Genomic DNA, 17,637 nt, shown 5'->3' with positions numbered 1-17,637 from the left:
CCGCCGCGGGCGAGCCGCAGCGAGAGGGGAGCGGCGCCCGGAAGGGCCCGCCGCCGCGCCGCGCCGCCCGCCGGCTCAGGCGGCCGCCGCCATTAGCTGTCACCTGGCGGCCCCGCGCTACCCACAAGGCCGCGCGCGGGGCCGGGGGCGGGGAGCGGCGCGCGGGGCTGGCCGCGCCCCCGCCCGCGGAGCCCCACCTGGGCCCGGCCGCGCGCCCCCGAGCCGGCTGGCGGGGACGCCCCGGGGGCCGCGGGCCGCTCGGCGACACGGCGAGCCGGGACACGACGGCCTTCCCTCCGCTCGGCGTCCGGGGAAGCTCTGACGGGAGGGCAGCCCGGCGAGCGCTCCCCACGCCCTCCGCCCCTCCCCCGAGCCCACCTCCCCGCCATCTGCGGGGCCACCGCGCCCCCCCGCCGCCGCCCTCGGAACTTCCGCCCCCGCTTCGTATTAGCAGTGACAGTCACCTTGCGTTGCCCGGCAGATCCACCAACATCTGGCGACCTAGGCTCAGCCCCTGTCAGCTCGCCCCTGACTTGGTTTGCGGACGGGAGGGCGACCGTGACTCAGCCGTTTGCTGTGATTGCCCCGGGTTTCCCGGGTCGCGGCGGCAGGGGCGGCGACCCTGATAACAAGCACACCTGTACCGGGGACATGCCCGCTCCCGCCCCGGGCCCGTCTGGCCTTCCCGCCTCAGCCACTTCGAAATGAACCTCGAGGGTGAGGACGCGATGCCTGGAGCCCCGCAGCCATCCTGCACCCCAGAGGGCTGGGCCTCGGCTGAAAGGGTGACAGGGCGGGGAGGGTGGCAGGAAGCGCCCGAAGATCTCGAGACCCCCGTGTAGCTCCCACAGGCTCGGCTTTTCCAAAATTATCACATCAGGTGTTTGATCCACGGTTAGACTGTTTCTGTCCACACACGCACATCCCCCATTCGTAAGTTGAAGCCCCAGCAACTGCAGGGCACCCAACCCTCCCTCGATGGCATGTGGACATGACACCTTGGGAGGTGATTAGATACAAAGATGGGGCCCTGGCATGGTGATATTACTGCTCTTGCACGAAGACACCCCGGAGAGCTTGGCGTCACCCTCTCCCTGAGCAAGCACTGAGCAAAGGCTGTGTGAAGGCCCAGGAGAGACCGCTGTGGGCGAGCCAGGAAGAGGCCTCTCCCAGGAACCAGCCTCAGCCTCGGACCTGCCAGCCTCCAGAACTGTAATGCAAGCAGCCTTGCTGCCCTGAGATTTGTCAGAAACAAAATGACAAGATTTTAAACATAGTTTCAGTACCAGATCCTTCAACGGGGCCCTGCTGGTGAGGGCTGCGGTGGGGGCAAGCCTGCGGGGCTGTGGGAGGATAGGGCTGAGGAGGGCTTCCTAGAGGATGGCACGCAGACCTGAGTCCAAGAGTCATTGCAGGCATGAAGAATGGTCATGGGCACAGGTGTGCAGTTGCTTACACAGCTTATTCTGTGTACGTGAACCCTGAGATGTCCTGTGGCTGCAGCATAAAATTGGACAAGGTGAGAGACAAGGTCACCTAGGGGCCATTGGAGCCCAGACACGGAGCCTCCATTATGCTAGACTACAGGTTCGCATGCTGTGCTGGATTCTAGCACAGCCAGAGCTCAGCACCCTTGGAGAAATAGGATGGAGCAGTCCCGCCATGGTAGGCCATACCTCGGAAGACAGCCGCAAGGGCATCCCTCCTTCTAAAGCTCTTTGGCAATGTGGCCTTGCCACATCTAGATCAAAGGATGAAAATCTATGTCCCCTCCCATAACTTCTTTGGACCAATAGAAGATGGTAGAAGGGAGGCTCTGTAACTTCCAGGGCCCGGCCTCCAAGGAGCTGAAACCTCTGCCTCGGATTCTGGGAACACTCTCACTTGGAACTGCGTTGCCATGCTGTGAGGACACCCAAGCAGCCACGCGGCAAGGCCCATGTGGAAGAAAACCAAGGCTCCCAGCCGGCCGCATAATTGAGGATGTTTCAGACCTTCTAGTCCTCCCGGCCGTCCAGCCAACACCAGGTGAAGCCAGAGACTCATTCTGTTGAACCACACGGATTCTTGAGAAATAAATTGATGTTTTAAGCCACTAGGTTTTGAGGTGCGTGTTGTGCAGCAGCAGGGCACCTGAACCCCCCTTGCCCTCTGGCCCACCCCAACCCCAAGCTCCGTCCCACATTCAGCCGGGAATCCATGGCCAAACCATTGCTGCCCTCTGAGGAAGGCTCCACACATGATGAGGTCCACAGCCGTGGAGGATCTGAGGGTCTCCCCCACTAGCAAGCTAAAAACGTAGCCTCCGACTACACGGACAACCTGAAGGAAGACATGAGGCCTCTGGGTCGATAATAAAGACAGGTTATTATTACAGCAAAAACAGCAGCCAGGGCAAGCATCTTGGATGGATTCACCCAGCCTCAATGTCCCAAGGGTGACATGGTCTTTGGCAATGTGGCCTTGCCATGCCCCCATCAACAGGTGGGGTCTACTCCTCTTGAAGATGGCCTGCCCTGTAATCTCTTTTGACCAACAGTGGGGGGCCAGATGGTATCTGCACATGCCATGGGGATGCCCCACAGGAGGAGAAGCCCATATTTGGGGAATTTGCATCTTCGATAGGGCTGCTAGTGAACTGCCCCGTCTCTCTTCCAGAGAGAGAAGTTCCTCACTTTCCTGGAATGTGAATGAATCTTTGGGGAGGGGGAAGGGGAGATCTTGACCTTCACACCTCTGAACTCTGGGGGAGGGATATCTCTAAGCTTTACTGTGTTGCAGTGTGTCCTTATACCAGCTTTCTTCACGTGACTGTAAACTCATCACCCAGAGGACCTGGCCCGACATAGTCATGGAAACTTGTCTCCCAACATCCACGTGCCCCAACCTCCCCTTGCCCTGCAAGGCCCACATCAGGGCCCACTCAGAGTTCTTGCCTTGACCACCCTGCCTTCCCGGGGATCACTGTCAGGGGACAGACGTCCACTTGTGTGGTGGGAGGCAAGGGGAGGAGTGAGTTGTCAGGTGCATGCTGGTGCTCCCCTGGGGAAAATCAAGGCACTTCTGTCCTGCTAGCTGCACTCTGAGGTCCCTGCTGGGGAAGTGGCACATGTTTATGCATGTACACTGCATGTTTATGAAATGTCTACACAGTGTACTGTATAATGTAGTAGTTTCCAGACTTACATGCATAAAAATGACTTGTGACATCCACTAAGCTACAGACCCAGGAGCCCCACTGCAGAGAATCTGAGATTTTTTTCTTTAGATTTTTATTTCTTTATTTATGAGAGACATAGAGACATACGCAGAGGGAGAAGCAGGTTCCCTGCAGGGAGCACAATGTGGGACTTAATCCCAGGACCCCGGGGTCACACCATTAACTGAAGGCAGATGCTCAACCACTGAGCCACCCAGGCATCCCCAAAAATCTGAGAATTTAGTAGCTTGGCAGGGAAGGGGATGCTGAGAGTCCACATTTTGTAAAGCACCGCAAGTGAGTCTGACACAGATGGTCTGAAGAGTGCACTTGGAGGTGCCATTAGTGGTGACAAGGAGCCACGGCCAGAGATCACAGAAGGGCAACTGATCGTGTTCACGCATTGGAAGCGCAGCTGGGTTGCCCGACGTAGGATGGACTGGAGGGGCAGGCATGGCTGTAGGAAGACCATTTCCAAAGCTGATGCAGGGGAGCCTGACATCGGACAGGACTCAGTGACCGATGGGATGCTGGGCATGAAGGAGAGAGGGAAGGGGAGGCTAAGAGATGGGTGTGAGACTCCCGTAACCGGGTAGAGCATGACAGTGGTCCCCAAGCTAAGGAATGCGGGGGGGCCCCGGGGCTGGAAGAGGTGAGTGAGTAGGATGAGATCATTTTGGACACATCAGGTTGGCCCTGCCCTGAGTCCCAGCCCACACGGTGCTTTTCTGTGCATTGGAAAAAGACACCCTGTCCTCACAACACTGGACTGCTGTTGGTCATAAAGTTGTTGTAATAGGCCAACGCTGTCAAAGCTCAACCTTTGGCTGCTGTATGCCAAGAAAAGCCCAGAAGACACCTAGAAATCGAGGGGGCTTTCCCTGTGCGTGGTCCCCCTTAGGTGTGATGGCCTGCACAGTGACACACGTGGCCTTGAACTGTGCCTATGGGTCATCCAAGTGGAGACATCCCATAGATTGTTGGTCACCAGGGTCTAGAGCTCAGGAGAGGGAGGTAAAAAAATTTAAAATAAATAAATAACTAAAAGTTGGTACATTTTCATATGGTTTGAAAACAGAGAAACTCTGAAATGTGATCTTCAGCTCCACAATTTGAGGGCTGTGGACAAGGCCCCCACTTTCATTTGCAGAAAAGGAATCGAGGAAATGAAAGTGCACCTGCCGATTCCGTATCGAAGGAGTTTCTCAAAAACATCATTTTGCTGGGAAGGAGCCACTCTCATGTTCTATGGGACAACAGCCGAGTGCCCCTGCAGAGAAATGGCCCCATTGTTGAGAGGGGTCCCAAATGGCCCCTCCAAAGAGTAATATTTTGTCTAGTCCTTGCGGGCCACGGTGGAGGCCATCCCGTCATAAAGCAAAGCCTGGTGCCGTCTGTGGCTCCAGCCCGGGGAGTGTGTTCAGTTCATGGTGTTCGTTTTTGTGTCTATTATTGTGCTGTGTAGCCGAAAGCAATTCCTGGTGAACGCGGCAACAGATGGACTTGGGTTCTGCGTGTCCTTGCAAAACATCACCGCCTTGGATGCAGGTCTGTGCCAGGTCCAGCCTTAACCCCATTCGATCCAGAAGCACCATCTAGCCGGGTTTAAAAATCTTGGCTTGTCTACATGTATGTTCCAAGACTTTTCTCCACATGGTATTAGGCACCGGGTTCATGTTCTGTTGCTGCCCTGATGAACCACCATAAACTTAGCAGCTTAAACCACACATGTCTACTTTCTCGAAGTTACTACAGGTTAGAAGTCGTGTCTACATTCTCGAAGTTATTATAGGTCAGAAGTCCTGGTGGTGGACAGCCCGGGTGACTCAGCGGTTTAGTGCCGCCTTCAGCCCAGGGCATGATCTTGGAGACCCAGGATCAAGTCCCACATCAGGCTCCCTGCATGGAGCCTGCTTATCCCTCTGCCTGGGTCTCTGCCTCTCTCTCTCTCTCTCTCTCTCTCTCTCTCTCTCTCTCTGTCTCTCATGAATAAATAAATACAATATTAAAAAAAAAGTCCTGGTGGTCTCAATTGGTTCCTCTGCTGAGGGTATCACAAGGTTGAAATTAAGGTGTTTCCAGGGCTGGGCTCTTTTCTGGAGGCTCGGGGACAAGTATCCAGCTCATGCAGCTCCCAGAGGCTGCCTTCATTCCTTCCTGTGCTTTCCCTGTGGCCCTCCTCCAGCAAGGGTGGGTCAAGCCCCTCGTATTCTTTGATCTCTCTGACTTCCCCTCCTGGAGCATCTCTCCTGCCACTAGCCAGAGAAAGTTCTCTGCTTTTAAGGACACGTGTGATTAAATAGGACCCACCTGTATGATACAGGATACTCTCCCCATCTCAAAGTCTGTAACCTTGATTATCTGCAAATCCCCGCCCACCCCTTTGCCATGTAGCATGACATATTCACAGGTTCAGGGGCCAAGGCATGGACATGTTGGGGGGGTGCGGTATGCCTACCAAGGAGACGAGGTCAGGGTTCTCCAGAGAAACAGAACCCATAGAGGGTGTCTGTGTGTACAGACAGAGAGAAAGACAGAGGGGGGTTTAGTTTCAGGAATCGGCTCACACCATGGTGAAAACAAGCCTGGAGTTTGCAAGCCAGGTGGGCAGGCCAGAAATCCCAGCATGTAGCAGTCCTGAGTCTGAAGTCAGAGTCTGGAGCCGAGTGCCTTCCTTTTTGAGGGGACCTCAGTCTTTGCTCTTAAGACCTTCAACTGATTGGATGAGGCCCACCCACCTTGTGGAGGACAATCTGCTTTACTTAGAGTCTGCTGATTGAAATGCTAATCACATATACAAAATTCTTTCACAGAAATATGTAGACTAGTGTTTGACTAAACACCTCTGCACTATGGCCGACCCAACCTGACACATAAAATGAGCCACCGCCGTGTCTGAAGGTCCTTTTGTGAAGTTGATGGTCTCAATGACACTTTGAATAAATACATTAAATGAGTGCAATTATCAATTCTTGTGCCTCTACCAGCTGCACTCGAGAATGCCACAGATTACTTAATTGTGCTCCAAATTTATCTAGAAGGTCTCCGCCTATGCCCCAGGATCTCCACCACCCATCGTTCTTCGCTATTGACATGAAATGTCCTCGGTCTTTTTTTCAAAGATTTTATTGATTTATTCATGAGAGACACAAAGAGAGAGGCAGAGATACAGGCAGAGGGAGAAGCAGGCTCCCTGCAGGGATCCCAGGACCCCGGGATCACAATCTGAGTAAAGGCAGTCGCTCAACCACTGAGCCACCCAGATGCCCCAAGATGTCCTCAGTCTCATGCCAGGTGCTCTGCAAATGCAGTGTCAAGCTCTCCTTGCCATGTAAACTGCCATCCAGAGACCCCCACTTCCAAAGCTCTGGAGACTCCGCTGGCCTCAAGCTGCCATGCATGTTTCAGAGACGTGCTTTCTGCCTCACTCAGTAAACACTTCCATAAATCCCCCCTTCAGGCAGCCACAATGAAGCAGTCAGGACAAGGTCCAGCAGATGAGATTATCACGAAATCCAAAGGGAGAGAGAAAGTCATCTTCCAAGACCAGGAAAAGAGTCAGGGCAGAGGGGGCCTGGGGGCGAAGAGGACAGAGTTTCAAGTGGGAAGGAATGATCCAGAGTGTCAGGTGGTGCCCAGACGCTGGTAAGACGGGGCTGAGAGGTGTCCCCTGGACTCAGCAGCGTGGAGATGGTGTGGAATTGATGAGAGCACTTTTGGGGGACACTTTGGAGCTGCACGTGAGGCTTGAGAAACAGCTACCACATGTAGCCGGCTTCTCCAGAGGCAGGATCTCTCTCTCCCTCTCTGTTTGCTGAGATTTATCACAAGGAATTGGGTCACACGATTCTGGAGGCCGAGAAGCCCCAGATCTGCCAGCCACAGGCTGGCGACCCCGGAGCACCGAAGCAGAAGAGGGATGGCTCAGCTCCACGGTCAGGCAGGCCCAGTTCAGTCTTAGCCTTTTTGTTCTGCTGGGGCCCTCGGTGGATTGGCCTGCAGTGGGGAGGGCAGCCTGCTTTGCTGAGTCCCGCCACTCAACTGCTAACCTCCTCTGCAAACACCCTCACCGGCCCCCACAGAAATAATGTTTCAGGGGCGCCTGGGTGGCTCAGCGGTTGAGCATCTGCCTTTGGCTCAGGTCATGATCTGGGGATCCTGGGATCGAGACCCGCAGGGAGCCTGCTTCTCCCTCTGTGTCTTTGCCTCTTTCTGTGTGTCTCTCATGAATAAATAAATAAAATCTTAAAAAAAAACCCACATATATATGTATACAATGGAATATTCCTCAGCCATTAGAAACGACAAATACCCACCATTTGCTTCGACGTGGATGGAACTGGAGTGTATTATGCTGAGTGAAATGAGTCAATCGGAGAAGGACAAATATTATATGGTCTCATTCATTTGGGGAATATAAAAAATAGTGAAAGGGGAAAGGAGAAGAAATGAGTGGGAAATATCAGAAAGGGAGACAGAACATGAAAGACTCGTAACTCTGGGAAACGAACTAGGGGTGGTGGAAAGGGAGGTGGGTGGGGGTGGCGGTGACTGAGTGACGGGCACTGAGGGGAGCACTTGATGGGATGAGCACTGGGTGTTATGCTATATGTTGGCAAATTGAACTCCAATCAAAAATATATGTAAAAAAAATAAATGAATACAAAAAAATTTAAAAAAACACATAAAATAATGTTTCAGCAGATACCTGGAAATCCCGTGGTCCAGTCAAATGGATGCGTATGGTGAACCATCACAGAGGGGAAGGAAGGGAGCCACCCAGTTCAGACCGGTTAGCCCCTAGACTTTTGGATCGCAGGCACCAATGGCATGAAAAAACAAACAAACCCAAACCCAAACCCAAGCACACAAGGGCTTTGTCCCCATCACCACCACCACCACCACCACCTGGGGAGCAGCATATGGTGGCCAAGGAGGGACTCTGATACATCACCCTCCATCGTCTAGAGCAACTGTGAGGCCTTCCATTGACCTGCTTGTTGGGCCGAGTTTGGAGGAGTCTTCATTCTGAACACTAACCCCCATGTCCCCCAAGGCTGAACCACGCGGGAAGAAAAACATGTGATTTCTTTGCCACATCCAGTGGCCACGTGCCAACGCACTTAGGCTGCAGGCAGCCCTGCTCTCCAGGCCCCTGGCCGATGGGGGTGCAGGAGGGCCGATGGCAAGGCTGGGCCGCCTTCCATGGAGGGCTTTACCCATCTGTTTGTGGGTGATGGATTTTTGAATGCTAACGGTTTCCGTATTCAAATCCAAGCTAAAATATCAGATAGCATAGAGGGGTTACCCATTTCTCTTCCCAACTCTGAGGTGGCATGGCTAATGGGCTGGGTGCCACGAGGGGCTGACATTTACAGATGGTGAACACCGGGGAGTAGAGAGATGCGTTTCCTGAGAGGTGAGAAAGATATTCTACCGTGTTTTGCTTTGACAGGAGCCGGGGTCCTTTGGGTGGAGCCTAGCACCCCAGAACGCAGCCCCCGGGCCACGGTGATTTGGTTCCAAACAGGCCCCACCAGCCTGCACGGGGCGAATGTTGGACAAGCAATTTCTCTGCACCCCGTTTCCTCCTCTGAAAAACGGGAGACTACTCGGGCCACTACCCCTGGCAACGCAGCTCATCCTGGGCTTGTTGTGGCCATTCAGGGAATCTCCACACACGGAAAGCATTCAGGCCAGTGGATGGAGCGTTGTGAGCATGACATAAGCGATTGCTATTTAATGGCAGCCAGAAAAACTGGTCTCTCAGTCGTCAGCGTTGGTGAAGTAGTTGTTTGTTTTTTTTTCCTTTTTCTTTTTTTTTTTTAAAGATTTTATTTATTTATTCATGAGAGAGACAGAGAGAGAAGCAGAGACACAGGCAGAGGGAGAAGCAGGCTCCCCGCAGGAAGCCCAATGTGGGACTCGATCCCAGGACCCTGGGATCATGCCCTGAGCTGAAGGCCAATGCGCAACCACTGAGCCACCCAGGTTCCCGTCTTATTTATATTTTCTAAGTTTCCTGAGACTCTCTTTTGAAATGATTGTGGGTATCGGCTACAAAACAGAAAAACATAAAGCTACGGATTCTGTATTGTTTTCTCAGGGTGGTAATTATTTTCTGGACTGTTCGAACTCAGTCCTAGAACACAGGATGCTGGGCCATTACAAAGGCAGGCCGTATAAACAGCATTCCACAGTTCAACCTTCAGTTACTCCTGCGCGGCAGAGATACAAATCATCCTCATAATGATGATGTGCAACGAGTCCCGGCCTGTTTCTAATTCAGGAGATGGGCGCCCACGAAATTCTGCCCTTTTGTTCGGCCCCCTTTCCCTTTGTATGACCTTCTGGAAACAGATGCTCAGTCTCTATTGCAAAGCACCAACAGAAACCACAAGTTGCCCTGTCACGCATTCCCTGAAGAAAACACGATGACAAATGATTATGGGACCTCGTAGGCTGTACCCGCCAGGGACTGATCAGGAAATTGAAACCATAGGGTCACTTGCACACAGGGAAAGTTCAGCAGGGAAAACTGCTAATGGGATTGGAGTCACAGAAGTAAAGACTAGCAAGTAAAGAGATGATGGCTACTGAAAACACTGTCACAGTCACTGATCCTCCCCAGAGGAGGGGACATGCCCCCCCCCCACTGGAGGCCACTCCGAAAAGCACCAGCGTCCATCACAAGGTGGGGGCCAGAGGGGGCCGGGGGCAAGAGCCTTTATTGAGGTTTCTAAGGGAAAGGATGGGTGAGGCAAGGCAAACAGGTTTAGGATTGGCCAGTTTGAGGAATGTCTGCCACTTCTGGGGCATCCGGGCCGTCCCCGACTGCCTGGCACCTGGCTGTGCAGTGGTTGCAGCAGGACAGGAGCCTGGAGCGTGAAAGCATTTAGCCAAAGGAGGTGGTTGGAAATAAGGGCTCTGGACTGGTTGGGTCACATTTGTAAAGCGTGCTTGCAGGACAGTTATTTAGCATCTCTGGGAGCTGACTAACCCTGGGGGTCAGCGACGCAGCATACACTGAAGCATCAGAGCACAGAAAATGAAGGGCATGCTTAATACACGCAGGAGCCAGCACAGAGGTTGCTGCGTGCTCGGGAGCCGGGCCCTGGAGGAAGCTGGGCTTTGCAGGAGGCTAGCCAGCGAGGCTCACCGGGAAGGAGGCCCACGAGGCAGGGGAGAGGGCCACCCCTTTATTCTCCCGGTATCTCTCCAGCACCCTCTACTGACAAGGATCAACACCGTAGCAGTTGGTAAAGGAGAACTAGTTACAGAGCCCACCTCCATGATCACAGAGCAGCTAAACAGGGGTGGATTTGGAGCTGAGACAAGTCGGGTGCAAACAGGTGCCAAGGCTCACGGGCGTGGTGGGCTAGAAGACGTAGCACTGAGTACTCGGGTGTCCTCTTTCCCATGCACACCCCACTTGGCTGCCTCCTGCCTACCAGAGCCTGGACCCCGCACAGCTCCTGCAGGTGCACAGGCAGGTGCTTTAAGCATCTTGTCGTCCAGACTCCCAGTCCACACAGCACGGCGTTGCACAGGAAGCCGCCTCTGTCATCTGTGATGCGTTATTCCGGGGGCTTCTGTTGAAGGATGGTGGTTTGACCAAAATGTGGGTATTGCCTGGAATGAGAGTCGCTGAACACTTTTTATAATTTAATTTTTAAAAAGATTTTATTTATTTGTGAAAGAGAGAGAGGCAGAGACACAGGCAGAGGGAGAAACAGGCTCCCTGCGGGGAGCCCGATGCAGGCCTCGATCCCAGGACCCCGGGATCACACCCGGAGCCGAAGGCAGATGCTCAACTGCTGAGCCACCCAGGCACCCCATCTGAACATTTCTTGGTGAACTAGCCGCACAGAATTACTTGGATGCCTTAAAAAAAATCAACAGACTTTCTTTCTTTTTCTTTTTTTTCTTTTGAGCAGTTTCGGGGGTAAAGGAACATCAAGTGGAGGGAGAGAGGAACAAACAGGTGGAGCAGAGGATTTTTAGGGCAGTGATGGGCACATGTGTTCATACAGTAGTCAAAACCCACAGGCTGTCCGACAAGGAGGATACACCCTAGGATAAACGATAGAATGTTTTGTTTGTGGTGACATGTCAGTGGTGGCTCATCAGTGGGTGGGCAGTGACAGGTACCCAGGAACCCACTGTACTTCCCACCCGGTTTGCCTATCAGCCTGATGAGATCACATATCATCAGATACGTGTTTTGCAAATATTTTCTCCCACTCTGTGCCTTGTCTTCTCATTCTCTTAACAGTGTGTTTCACAGAGCAGATGTTTTGAATCAGAACGTGGTCCATCATGTCAATTTTTCCTCTTTCATGGGTTGTGCTTTTGGTGTTTGTATCTAAGCACTGATGATTGCTAAACTCAAAGTCGCTTTGATCTTATTTCTTTAAAGATAATACACATAGTAGTCTTGTAACCTGTATCCAGTGGTGTGCTGGTAAAGTTGTCATTATCAGATCTCTGAAATTAAAAACCAAAAACAAAAATGGGTGCTGGGGTGGCTCAGGGCGTGATCCTGGGGTCCTGGGATCAAGTTCCGTATTGGGCTCCCTGCATGGAGCCTGCTTCTCCCTCTGCCTGTGTCTCTGCCTCTCTCTCTGTGTCTCTCATGAGTAAATAAATAACATCTTTTAAAAAATAAAAATAATATAAAAAATTTTAAAACCACCCTGATTTGTAGCATCTGCTGACTTCTGTGGTCTAAATCCTTCCACCCTGGCCAGCTGCAGACCACCCTGTTGACATTCCTGAATACTGAGTAGCTCATGAGCCCGTACAAGTCCTCTCCTGGTCTGTCCTTTCTGTTGGTTTCCCCCGAGGGTATCTTTGCTTTTTTATTTATTTATTTATTTATTTTTTTTAAACTGTGAAGGGTTCATTTTCTTCGGAAAATCCTCTGAGAATTCCCAGAGGCCAAGGAGGAAGAGGGCCTCTTCTGGAGAGTATTGCATTTGCTGCTGTCAAGCACGTGGGGGCGCCACCAGACTGGTGCCTGGGATTTGTCACCGCTCAGTGGTGAAGTCAATTAGGACTACGTAGTCCAGAGCCCGCTTCTCAGGAGCGTTTTCATCTTCCTCCTCCTCTGCTCTGGGCCATTTTGAATTTGCTTACAGTCCTCTGATATTACAGACGTTGCTGAAGGAAACGGAATTAAGCAGGCGTGGTCCGCCCCGCCCCCCCTTGGCGGGGGGGGGCTCTATCCTTGTATTCCTTTCCTACCGGTGCTAGAACACATTGTTAACAAATTGATCGACCTTAACGATGTACGTACATCTATTCCCATGAAGTTCTGTAGGTGAGAAGCCTGACACGGGTCTCACTGGACAAAATCGACCTGTCAGTGTGGTTGTGTCCCTTCCGCAGGCTCTGGGGGACACTCCATGTCCTCACCTTTTCCAGCCTCCAGAGGCCACCACATTCCTTGGCTCCCGGCCCCCTTCCTCCACCTCCAAAGCCAGTGATGGTGAGAAGGGCCCTCTTCCAATTTTAAGGACGCCTGTGATCACATTGGACACCCATCCCCCCCGGTATTCCAGCATGATCTCCCCATCCCAAGGCCAGCTCATTAGCCCCCTTCGTTCTAGCTGCAACCTGAACTTCCCTTCTCTAGGGCACCTCACGTAGTATCTGGTTCTAGAGATTAGGACGTGGACATCTTTGGGGAGCCACGATCCTATCCCCACACCCCTCCACAAACATTGTCTTATCTGTACCCACAGTATTCCCCTGCTGCTGAGAAACAGAAGTTCCTTCTGTTATTCCAGGCAGACCCCTCTCTGCCTGTATCCTGGGGCTCATGCCCGCTCTGGGGCCTTGTTCTTTCATGAATCTCTAGCTCTGCACCAACTCCATCCTCCCCATGGGTGATACACTGGTTTCTTCCTTCATAAAGCACATTCTTGGGGCACTTGGGGGGCTCAGTGGGTTGAGTACCTGCCTTGGGCTCAGGTCATGATCCCGGGGTCCTGGGATCGAGTTCCGTATCAGGCTCCCTGCTCGGCAGGGAGTCTGCTTCTCCCTCTCCCTCTGCCTGCCACTCCCCCTGCTTGTGCGCCCGCGCTCTCTCTCTCAAATAAATTAAATCCTTTTTTAAAAAATTTGTACTTATTTATTTATGATAGTCACAGAGAGAGAGAGAGAGGCAGAGACACAGGCAGAGGGAGAAGCAGGCTCCATGCACCGGGAGCCCGACGTGGGATTCGATCCCGGGTCTCCAGGATCGCGCCCTGGGCCAAAGGCAGGCGCCAAACCGCTGCGCCACCCAGGGATCCCTCAAATAAATTAAATCCTTAAAAAAAGAAAAGCAGTCCTGGTCCAGTCTCCCAATAGCTATGATCCAATCTCTTTTCTTTCTTTAGAGTCAACTCTCCAGAAAGAACAGCATGGCCTTGTCCATCCTTCCTTCCCTGATTCATGCATTCAGATTAATATTTATTGTGTGCCTACTACGTGCCAGGGGCCCTGTTGAGTGATTCTATCCCCATATCTCTGTTTCCGTCTGACGTCTTTTGTGACCTTCAGGCCTTTATCCCTGTCCGTGTGCTGGGTGCCTCAGCGCTGCCCCGATGTGCTCCTCTACTTATCTGGATTCCCAGCCCACTCTCCATGTCTGGTCAACTACCAGGTCCTCAAACCAGCCTGTCCCCAGTCTTGCCACCCTGCCACCCACCACTGGCTGCCACAGTGGTTCATGTTTTATCATGTCCCTTCCCTGCCCCAGGGGACTCCCTCAGTGGCTCCTATGGCATAGAGAAGAAAGTACCAGTTCTTTTTTGAAAGATTTTATTTATTTGAGAGAGAGAAAGAGAGAGAGAGAGCACACAACGGGAGGGGCAGAGGGAGAGGGGGGAAGCAGACTCCCCATTGAGCAGGGAGCCCGACCTGGGACTCAATCCCAGGACCTCAGGATCATGACCTGAGCCGAAGGCAGACGCTTTACGGACTGAGCCACCCAGGCACCCCAGAAAATACCAGTTCATTAACCAGCCCCCATGGACACATCAGTCATCTTCTCCCAGCCCCATGCCCTTCATGATCTAGGAACACCAGCTTTCTCTGGGTCCTGTACACACTGCATCACGTTTAAAGTGCCGGATGCTTCTGTTGGCACCATTCCCTTCCATGGTGACGATTTCTTGGCTTCTTTTTGTTGTTTTACCACGTATCCACGCCCGAACAAGGGTTTTGTTTAGTCTCGAACTTATGTGAATGGAACAATATCATGTATGTTCTTTGGAATTTGGCTTCTTTCAATCAACACGCTTAGGAGTCATCCATTGTGTGTAGCTGTAGTCCGATCACCCGCCCTGGGTGTGTAGAATTCCATTGTGCAAATGTGCCGCAATTCATCCGTTCTGCTGTATGTGGCTATTTGAAGTGTTTCTAGTTTTTTTTTTTTTTTGGTGGGGGGGGTGCGTTAGAGACGATGCTGTTATGAGTATTCTTTTACGTGTCTTTTGGCGCATAGAGGTTCTCATTTCTCAAGAGCATCTACCTACCCAAGAGGGGAAATGCGATGTCACAGGGTAGGCACCAACCTTCCCGGGCGAGGCCAACAGGTCCTTAAGGCGGTGTTGGAGAACTCCTGTCGGCTCACAACCTTTTCGATGCTTGCGATTGCCAGACTTTTCAACAGTTTTGCCAATCTGTGGGTGCAGGAAAGTGTCGCACTGTGGTTTGAGTGCTCATTTCCCTGGAGACATGTGACGGAGCCCTGACAGCATTCCCGAGAAGCTCCTCCCTGGCCTCCCATCCTGGCCTCAAAGCCTTCCATCTGCCTTTGCCAGAGCAAGCGGCACAGTGCGTGGGATTTGGCAGTTAAGTGAGCTGTCTTCCCTCTAGGCCACTTGAAGGAGGCCATCGTTTTACTCATTTCTGTTTCCGAATAAAACCCAGATGGCCCAGGTCTGGGTCATAGTAGACAGGGTTTGTTCAAGTGACCTGACTTTAGAAAAGCTACTTCTGGCTCTCAGCCTTCATCTCATCTATAAAATGACAATAAATAAATAAATAAATAAATAATAAAAAAATAAAACAAAACCCAAACAAAAATATCAATTTTAAAAGGTTGTGGGGATGCTGGATAGTATAGTGTTTGGTACATACGCCCTAGTAAATGGCTCCCTTGCCTCCATGTAGGGACCAAGGGAATTGAAAGCACACGGTCTGGCTCTGGGTAGATGCAAGGATAGAAAGGAAGGGGCGGGGGATGGGGTGGGGACCCAGAGGTAACTGTAAGTCTAGATTTTGTCTGAGAGGTCACAAAACGGGACTGAGCTGGCCTTTACTTAACGTAAAGCTGGTAATGGGAGAGCCCAGCAGTGTCCTGGCCTCTCACCCTGCACCCATCCACCATCCGAAGTTTAAAGGGGCTGGGCTGCAGTAGGTGTTATAATGCCCGCCCCCCCAAGATGTCCACATCCTAATCTCTGGAACCTGGGAATCCAGTACCTTCCACAGCAACGGGGCACTAAGGTCCCAGAGGGACGAAGGCTGTCAGCTGGCCCTGAGATAGGGGTGGGCCTAGGTTGTCCAGGTGGGCTCCGCATAACTGCCAGGGGCCTTTCAGTGTCACTGAGGGAGGCAAAAAGTCAGAGCCCAGATATTTGAAGAGGCTCTGCTGCTGGCTTTGGAGACAGGGGAAGGGGTCACGGTCAGGGGAGGCAGGCAGCCTCTAGGAGCTGGAAAAGGAAAAGGACTCTCCCCTGGGGCTTCCAGAAGGAACGCAGCCCTGCCGACACCTTGACTGCAGGCCAGCGAGACCCATTTCAGACTTCTGACCTCTAGAACTGTAAGAACACAAATGCCTTGTGGGAGAACCAATCACCACTGAGTTTGTGGTGATTTCGTGCAGTAGAAACAGGAAACTAGTGGGTGAGGCGAGTGTTGTGTTGTGCCATAGATCTTGTATCTGCACGAGTAATTAAAGTGCATTTTCTGGGAAGGGTCGTGTGAGTAGTCAGGGACCTTCCCTTCGAGAAGGTGAGGCCCATACCCTAGCTGAACAGATGGCACACTGAGGCCTCCAGATCCATCACACCTGGGAGCTGGGAGGGTCTCACACCTTCCAGCCAAGAAGCAGTCCCGGAGCTGAGACTGGAGCCCATGTCTCCATGCATCCCCACTAACACAAATTTGTGTGATCAAGCCCCTGAAACGAGGTGAACAACTTTTTTTTTTTTTTTTTTTTTTTGGTAATTTATGAGGAAGGCACTGGGAAACGCGATCAATCTCTGGAGCACAGGAGTCTTACCAGCTGGAAATGAGTAAGTCATGTTGTCCAAAGCCACTGGAAAACGAACTGTGAGGACCTGTCATGTGTAGCTCCCTGACGTGGTTAAGTACGTTACACCACCTTCTCGAAGGACTAATCCATATCTGAATCCAAGCCTCATAAGGAAACGAGGATGCTTCTTTGCTTTGCCGATCTTTCATCTTCCAAATACATTCAATACAGACGACTTTGCTAATAATTCCTTAATTAAGTGATAAAGCCGCCAAGAGATGTGGGAGGATTAGAATCAAGTATTGGTATTCCAGCATCGTGCTGTTAAAAAAAAAAGTGATTCTGTGAACCTCAAATGACTCGATTGCAAGCTATTTCAACCATGACATTTTTCTGTGAACGTGCTAATCCTCCTTGTCTGTGGGATGCACATGGCATACATTTATTTGCTTTGGGGGTCCCCTGTGCTTCTGCTGTGATGGCCACGTCCTCCAGACAGATGTAGATACTGTGTGAAAAATTCTTGTATTTAAGACCGTTCCCTATAGATAGTCTTCCTTTTGCCCTAATGCCCCAAATGCCACAAGAGCTGCCCGAAGCACTGACACTACCAATCTGCGTTCTGTAGAGGGGGCTGCAGGTGATGAGCTACTCAGCTTATTTTCAGAGTTTTGAGGTATTATTGTCTGCCCCCAAAGCAGAAGGATAAGCTTCGGTGCATTATCAAAAGTACATCAGAAAGTGCTAGGACCATATTTAGGAAAAACTACTGTATCATCAAATATATCTGTGATTCCAAATTATTTGAAGGGCTGTCCCAGGAAGAGAGATTGTTGTATGTCATCCCTGAAGGCAGAGCTAAGGCTAGTCACTGGGAACTTGAGCGAGGTAGAGTTCAGCGTAACACCTGTGCGCATCTGTTTGGATGCCGTCCGTGGGACTTCAGGCATGGCAGTGTCGCCCTGGAGTCCCGATGCTCTCCTGCATTGGAAAACAGGGATAACAGAATGCCACGTAGCCCATGAGGCTCTAGTGAGCACTCAATGTGGTGACGTCTGGGGGAGAACCTTTGCAGAGTAAGTCAAATACTCAGAGTTCTAAAAAAAAAAAAAAAAAAAAAAAAAAAAAAAAAAAAAAACAACACTTAATTTTTTAAGTCCTCTTCAGACTTTTAAAAAATGATTAA

The sequence above is a fragment of the Canis lupus genome, chromosome X (assembly GCF_003254725.2).
Source record: "Canis lupus dingo isolate Sandy chromosome X, ASM325472v2, whole genome shotgun sequence".
Classification (NCBI taxonomy): Eukaryota; Metazoa; Chordata; class Mammalia; order Carnivora; family Canidae; genus Canis; species Canis lupus.
The sequence above is the reverse complement of the archived record's forward strand: the minus strand, read 5'-3'. Positions refer to the sequence as shown.